Below are 8,287 nucleotides of genomic sequence, written 5' to 3'. Positions count from 1 at the left end.
ATCTTAATGCAAATCCTTTTAAGTATGTTTAAGAATTTAGCAAACTGGGCCTCCAAGTTGAGCTTAGTGAACCTTAATGGATTAAGAGTCTTGTTCTTATCAAGTGGTGTTTTTATCGCATCCTTCTCACCTAAAAGCTTAACACTCTCTCCCTTGACACCTTTGGCTTTGGTAATGGTCTCTTCTGACTTATTGCCCCCAAGAGAAATTGCATTGACATGGGCTTTGGGGTTTGTTTCAGTTTGACCAGGAAAGACTCCTGGTGTTTGAGAAGAGATGGCCTGGCCACTTGTTGGGCCACTTGGGAGATTTGGGTCTCAAGCATTTTGGTGTGTGTGGCGATGGTATCAACCTTGGTATTGAGCTTGGAGAGAGAGTCGTTCAGAGATCCTGTTTGGTTTTTTAACTCCTGAAGTTGTTTATTTTGATTCATCATGCAATTTTCCAACAGTATTTCCAAACTAGATTTCTGAGCTACTCTCTGGTTGTTTGTATAGCCAGGTGGTGCTGTTTGCCCATAGGAACCTTGAGGATTTTTGTAAAAATTTTGATTTGGCCTCATTCCTTGGTTGTATTGAACGTAATTCAGTTGCTCAATGTTGGCAGCACTACCTAACTGACAATCAACACCTATATGACCAGTTATACCACAGATTTCACAAGGAGGGGATGCAGAGGAAGGTGGGACAGCATTAACATTAAGTTTTTCAATTTTTTGTGTTAATGCCTCAACCTTAGCAGCAAGGTGGTTATATTCAGAGACTTCGTGTATACCTGCCTCTTTCTTAGAGGGAGTAGGAGTGGTGACGGCTCTTTCGTTGGTCCATTGGTAATGATTCTGAGCCATGTCCTCAATCAAAGCATAAGCCTCCGTGTAGTTTTTGTTCATTAGAGCTCCACCTGCAGCTGCATCAACGGACATCTTAGTGGTATATGACAAGCCATTATAAAACGTGTGGACTATAAGCCACTTCTCTAGGCCATGGTGGGGACAAAGTCTAAGCATTTCCTTGAAACGCTCCCACGCCTCATAGAGAGATTCCCCATCTTTTTGATTGAAACGTGTAATTTGGTCTCTAAGCTTAGCTGTTTTGGATGGGGGGAAAAATCGGGCGAGGAATGCTCGCCTCATATCGTCCCATGAAGTAATGGAACCGACTTCTAGGGAATGGAACCAAGCGCTAGCTCTATCCCTTAAGGAAAAGGGAAAGAGATGAAGTCTTACGGCTTCTTGGTTCTCTTTTATGGTGCCACTGAGTCTAAGGAAGGAAGAAATATGGAGATTTGGATCCTCAGTGGGTGATCCAGAAAACTGGTTTTGCTGCACTAAATTGAGTAGTGCAGGCTTGATCTCGAAGTTATTACCCGCAACCGTTGGGTACACGATAATAGCTTGTGGCTCTTCCGTTGAAGGAGTAGCATACTCTTTGAGAGCACGTTCAGCCATAGCGGTATTATTTTGTGCCTCTCTCTTTTTTTTATGCAAAAATCTTTCGATCTCAGGAATAAATTCTCCGAGACTTTTACTTCTTCGCATAAGAAACCAAGAACCCAAGAAGTTAGTGGTAAAAACAAAAAGGAAGAAAAGTAGAAGAGAAGAGGAAGAGAAAAGAGAAGAGAGTTCTAATCACAAAGAAAGAATCAATTAAATTAGTTTACTCCCCGGCAGCGGCGCCAAAAACTTGATGAGATAAAACCGCAAGTGCACGGTCTTACCGAAGTAGTATAAAAGAGTATCGTTCCGACAGGGAGTAGTTCAACTTAATTAACCTTTAGAGGTGATTAGAAGAGAGAAGAGAATTGTAAGTTGGGGGTTTTTAAACGGTTAAAAAGCAATATAATAAAAGAGCCTTGGGATCGTTGGTTTCATCTAAATAACAAGTCCTTCTCAAACCAAAACCATAAGCTTATAATGTTATGTTAGACCTAATTTCTCAAGACAGTTTCTCTTAAGTTCCTCTAGCAACCAGGCCTATTTCGCTGACTTGATTACTATTGGATTTTGGTTCCTCTAACAACCAAGCCTATTTCGCTGACTTGATTGTTATTAGTTCCCTTGAAGATCGAAACTATATGTCTCAAAGATTGCAAAGCCTATTTCGCTGACTTTGCAATCCTTGTCTGAATTCACTTGTTCGAATATCAAAGCTCCACTTTCGTTTTATGAATTGATATTTGGAATAATGGACGAACAATTATCAAACCCTCCACTTTCGTTTCCACAGTTTGATAATGGTTAATCCATGTTAAGACGGTGAATTCAGATAAGAAACTAGGGTTACATAAGATTAAGGCTTAGGGCTTGGTTTGATTAGGATTATGTCATTTAGACTTATCCAACAATCCCAAGACAAGAAGAAGTCTACTCACTCATGTTCATCGTAGACATGGGGGAGAAGAGAGAAAGCATGAAAGTAAAAGACTGGAAAATAAAGGAAAGGAAAAGAACTTTATTTAGAAAAGCAATTGTCACTTATTGTATTCCAAGTAAAGATGAATATTTAGTGATGGCTAGCTACTCTATTTATAGTACACAATTGACTTAAAATCTAAGCAAGTATATTCCTAGAATATTCCTCGGTAGATTGTGCGCCAAAATAGAATAGCTTGGAGTCAAAGCAAAAGCAGCAAAAGGCATCTGGAGGGTGGCACGGCCGTGCCAAGGCTAGCACGGGCCGTGCCAAGCTTCTGACTTGTGGGAGATATATTTTGTTTCCCAATCTTCATATTTTTGTGTCCAATCTGCTCCAAATCCCTTTCTTTTGCTCCAAGACTCTCTCCATCCAATATTCTTCCCTGAAATATAATAAATTGCATTTTAAAGTAAAATATCCTAAAAAGGAAATAATACTAATATAAAATTATATAAAATCTAATTAAAACTAAACTAAAAAGCATATTAAAATAATATATAAATGACTCATCAGGATACCGTTGGTTTTTCGCAATATATAACGGCCCTCAAACAAAGTTCTTTTTTCGAACCGAATGCTTGGAGTTTCACGTAGGTTTTCTTATCACTTGATATTGAAATTTACAGAACCTTTATTATGATTGATCTCGGATTCTTTTAACCGGGTCACCAAGTACAGAGCCTTTAACAAGGTTGGTGGCGATCTCTCGGATTCTTTTAATCGGGCGCCATGTACAGAACCTTTAACAAGGTTGGTGGCGAACTCTCGGATTCTTTTAACCGGGCGCCAAGTACAGAGCCTTTAACAAGTTTGGTGGCGATCTCTCGGATTCTTTTAACCGGGCGCCAAGTACAGAGCCTTTAACAAGGTTGGTGGCGAACTCTCGGATTCTTTTAACCGGGCGCCAAGTACAGAGCCTTTAACAAGGTTGGTGGCGAACTCTCGGATTCTTTTAACCGGGCGACAAGTACAGAGCCTTTAACAAGGTTGGTGGCGAACTCTCGGATTCTTTTAACCGGGCGCCAAGTACAGAGCCTTTAACAAGGTTGGTGGCGAACTCTCGGATTCTTTTAACCGGGCGCCAAGTACAGAGCCTTTAACAAGGTTGGTGGCGAACTCTCGGATTCTTTTAACCGGGCGCCAAGTACAGAGCCTTTAACAAGTTTGGTGGCGATTGGTGGCGAACTCTCGGATTCTTTTACCCGGGCGCCAAGTACAGAGCCTTTAACAAGGTTGGTGGCGAACTCTCGGTAATCTTCTTTTTATCGGGCCACCGAGTTCAGAGCCTTTAAGAAGGTTGACCCAGTTTGGGCGGTCTCTCGATAATCTTCTTTTTTTTTAAAAACCTGCAAAACAATCTCAAAGGTCGAAAAAGTTATTTTAGAATATAATTCCGCGTTTCATCTTTATGTTTTTCATGGCGGGACTGTTGCTTCCATGCTCGTTTAATTATGGCGTATTGATTGGCGAGTTCTCTCCTTTCATTCATCTAGCCCTTGATTTATCTGAAATATAACAATTCTTCCAAACTTCCAAAGTAATCAGTATCATAAATAAACAAGTCTTTAATCATGTGCAATCATATTTAATGGAAACTAACTATTCTTTGTCCTCTTTTATTTAGCTCGCCTATACGTTGTATTTCTCTTCCTTTCATCCTCTCCTCTTCATTCTTCTACTAAACTTAGAATTGAAGAAAGTATTTATTCTTTCTAACTCGGGATTGTCTCACCCATTATCTTGTCATGCTCCTATTAAATCCAAACTAATTCGATCATTCCACTATGTAAAGCTAATTTGACTATAAGACTTATTATCCACATATGATGTATATGCACCAAAAAATAATTGCAACATAAACAAAATCGATAAGAGACTTCGAAATTAAAAATCATGATAGATGATAAATATATATGTATGTGTTTATATATCATAATCATAATGCAGACTACCATAGTTAAGGTCATTCTTTTTGCACATAAGATCAACAATAAACCAGAACTCAACAACTAAACCATCAATTCTCATTTGTTCATAACATCTAAGTATCTTGATGAAGTTTACATGTTACCAAAAGCATATCTAAAGCCATATATATACACATATGCAAGTCAATACACTGCTGTAAAATCATTTGACTACAAAAGGAATATTTTCTCTTGTGAGTGACTAATTAAACAAACATGTACCCATATAACAGTTCATTCCTATCACCACATCGACTAAAGTATGAGCAATTGGCCAAGAAAAGGGAATAAATTTTAGATTGGATATAATAAAAAGGTCAAAGAAAAAAACTAATTCTTCCACACAGTATCTAAAAAACTAAATTCGAACCAAGCGAATCAGAGCCTCTCATGCAAATACATAAACAAAGGAGGCTCTAACAAGCAACGTAAAAATAACTGAAAGGAGGTTCTAATTACATATAATTATATAAACAATAAGTTTAATATTTTGCAACTTATAGCATTCATAACAATGTTTTTTAGACAAAACTCAGAAGGGCAAAAGTGAAACGCAAGCATATACGGTTCCTACAGCAAGTGCACAGGTAAAATAATAACTGAAACACAAATCTCAGTAGGGCAAAAGAGAAACATATATAACAACACATTCTGAAACATATTAGATTTGTACACTTCTATCCAACAAATAAGTTTGGTTCATATGCTTTTATTATTTATTTCTGTTTTTATTTTTTATTTTTTATTTATATCCTTTTATACATATTAATCTTTAATACTTTATTATCTTTAACAATTTCTACTTGAACCACTTACCGTTAAACTATGGAAAAGAAAATGCATCATTGCAAATAATGAGAAGGTAACCAAATAAAGAGTCATAGATGGTAGAAAATTACATGCCGTAGATTGAATCAAATTCAAACACTGACAAATGTGCTAGCAAAACACAGAGAGTCATTAAATTCAAGAGTAAAAGAAAAGATGATAGCCCATATCCAAAATCAAAACAATTGATGGGAATTAGAATGAAAACACCTGTTTTTTTTTTTTTTGCGGCGGTGTTACTGATTAGGACTTGAAGCCATTGGGATAATTTATCGCACTTCTCAAACAAACGTTTCTAAAAAACTTTGTAGCTTCCAATATTTCGAAGACAACGATTGGTAGGGTTCATAGCGCCTCTCGATTCTGACTTCGCCATCTATAGCCTCGGAAGTGATTTCTTTTTGTGAGATCGGGACGAGGTGCAGGCATGGCGGCGACGGAATAACTTCTTATCGGCGAGGGTTTGTTGATGTCCTCTCAAGACGGTGTCGGTAGGGTTCATGGCAGTGTGATTGTTAGCGGCTTCGATGATGAGATGGATGCGGAGGTTAGTGACGACGGCCTCAAACAAGGCTGGATTGAAGTGTGGCCCGGGTCAGTTTTACCGATTCCCACAGACGGCGCCAACTGTACTTGCATAAAAGTACAATAAGGATTCTAGGGATAAATATCGTATACTAGGGTTTTTAGACTGATTATTAGATATCTGAGAGTGTTCTCAAGGGTGGTATTTATAGCCTTCTATGAGCTTGGGTTTTGGTTGCTTAGTCTTCAAGTAATAGGGGCATTTAAGTATTTAGGGCGGGCTTCTAGAAGTTTCTAGAGATTCAGTATGGCGGCGATATGATAATGTGCGCCTTGGGCCTTTTGGCTTCTTTTAAAGGTACTAAGGCCTTCTTGAGGGGTCTAAAAGTCCTTTTGGAGGTCTTTCAGGTCCTTAGGAATATTATGACAGTCCACTAAACAATCCCACAAACCCTCTCACACAAAGCCTCCGGCGCGGTGGCTCCGCCGCGATAACTCTCCGGCCACCGCGCCGGAAAACCCGTCGGCCACCACCCTCTGGCCGGAGAAGAAGAAGAAAGGAAGGAGAGAGAAGAGAGCTTCTCTCTCTAAAAGAAGGTAGAGAGAGAGGGGGAAAGAAAAAATGAGAAAAAAAACCGGCACTACATATATATAGTTGAAACTGGTCCGGTTCTCCCCAAACCGAACCGGACCCCAAACCGGTTTGCTTTAAACCCAATACTCTACTGGGCCTTGCACTTTGGCCCTTTCCTTTTCTCTGTTTTCTTTCTGTTTTGTTCTAGCACCCCCTTTATTTCTTGCTTACCCCCCAACATCTAATTTTTATTTCTTTTTCATGCATTTTAATTCTCTTTCTTTTTCATGCATTTTAATTCTCTGTCCTAAGTTAATTGTTAATATTATATTATTGTTTAATTTAATTATTCTCCAAAACAATTTGGTCCTTGTAAATTAAATTAATCCAGAGTGCTCTGGTCCTCAATTAACTGTTAATGTTATATTTTTGTTTAATTTAATCATTCTCCAGAGTGCACTGGTCCTATGCTTTTATTGCCCTGTTAGTTTAATTTTCATTCATTATTCAAAAACAGCAAAAACATTCAAATATCAAAAAATCACAAAAAATATTTTGACTTTCAATCAAGTAACCGTCTTTTTATTTTATTTTTCTTAATCAAATTTTCAATCAATTTAATTCTACTTTGAGTCGATTATCTTTCAATATAAAAAACACAAACACATTCTCATTTGCCACTTGACTTTTCATTTTAAAACATTTTTTCAAAACATATAAAAAACACAAAACCAATCAAACGTCAATTTCTACCCCGAACTACGAGGTTTTGATACCTCACGGGTACGTCGGCAGAGGACACTTGTCCTTCCAAATCAAATAAAAATAACCAAAAACATACTTCTTCTCCCTCCATTCTTTCACTTAGCTTTTTTAGGTAATAATTTTTCATGTAAGCAAATGAATTTAGCACAAGATAATCTAGGTAAGAGGTTCCTTTGGAATACCATAGACGCTTAGGGTGCTAGCACCTTCCCTCCGCGTAACCAACCCCCGAATCCAAAGTCTTAAGGGTTTTTACTCATTTTTTCCCTTCCCACGAATAAAAATTGAGAGTTCAAAGATTGACGACTCAAATCAATTAATGGTTTGATATCCGAAAATCATGAGCACATAAATGGCGACTTCAGTGGGGACCTAAATTTCACGCGTGTTAAACCCACCTTACTTTCTTTATTTTGTGCTCTATTATTTGTTTATGTTTTGTAAATATTTGCTTACATGTTTACATTATTACGTGAGGGGTTAGAAAATAAGCTCTACACCCTAGCTTGAGGGAAATATAAGATAGGAGTGGTAGACTCATAGTGGCATACCCAGAGTATACTCGTGTCTTGAAACATGTGAGATAACCACACTTAGCGGAGGAGCTTGAAGTGATATATGTCGGCGTGTGTTTTCACGTTTAGACTTTATTACTCCTAAGTTTCCATTGAAGCTAAGGACCTTTAGTAACCCTTAACCCATCTTGGCCTTTTAGGACGTAGTGCGGTGGCTAACCGGGTGTTTTCTCGGAACTAGTCGACACGCGATGCTATACTCAAACGAGACTTTCCTACGAACGTTGTTGGACCGGGTGTTTTCTCGGTATCCGATAATATTCGGAAGTGGTCGATGACTTTGGGAACCTTGGTAGAACCTTTGTTACAAGTGCAATTTAAACCATAGTCCTTACCAAATGGCGTTGTTACCCTTGACTCCAACATTGTGGAACTTACCCTCACCATGTATTCCGTTTTCTTTAGCATAACCATGCATACATGCATTCATTTATAAACAACTTTTTTTTCCATCAAAAATTGAAGGACTTAGACAAGTTTTTGTAAATATCATGCATATGGACCTTGTAAGAATGAACACCAAGAGATACAACTTTAAAAATCTTAACTAAGCTTTAGCTTTAGTACTCTTTCCTTGGTTTCGTTCTTACCTTTTGAAAAAGAAACCGTTTGCAACGTCTTTACAATGTCCAAAATGAA

The 8,287-nt window shown here is 38.1% G+C and overlaps 1 non-coding gene across 1 annotated transcript; it reads left to right on the top strand.

Moving 5' to 3' along the window:
• Positions 1-977: 977 nt before the first annotated feature.
• Positions 978-1,084, top strand: LOC120577274 (small nucleolar RNA R71). The gene has a single exon (XR_005643344.1). It is a non-coding gene; the product is annotated as a small nucleolar RNA R71 (small nucleolar RNA).
• The last annotated feature ends 7,203 nt before the right edge of the window (positions 1,085-8,287 follow it).

Source organism: Medicago truncatula, chromosome 7, assembly GCF_003473485.1.
Source record: "Medicago truncatula cultivar Jemalong A17 chromosome 7, MtrunA17r5.0-ANR, whole genome shotgun sequence".
Taxonomy (NCBI): Eukaryota; Viridiplantae; Streptophyta; class Magnoliopsida; order Fabales; family Fabaceae; genus Medicago; species Medicago truncatula.
The sequence above is the reverse complement of the archived record's forward strand: the minus strand, read 5'-3'. Positions and strand labels throughout refer to the sequence as shown.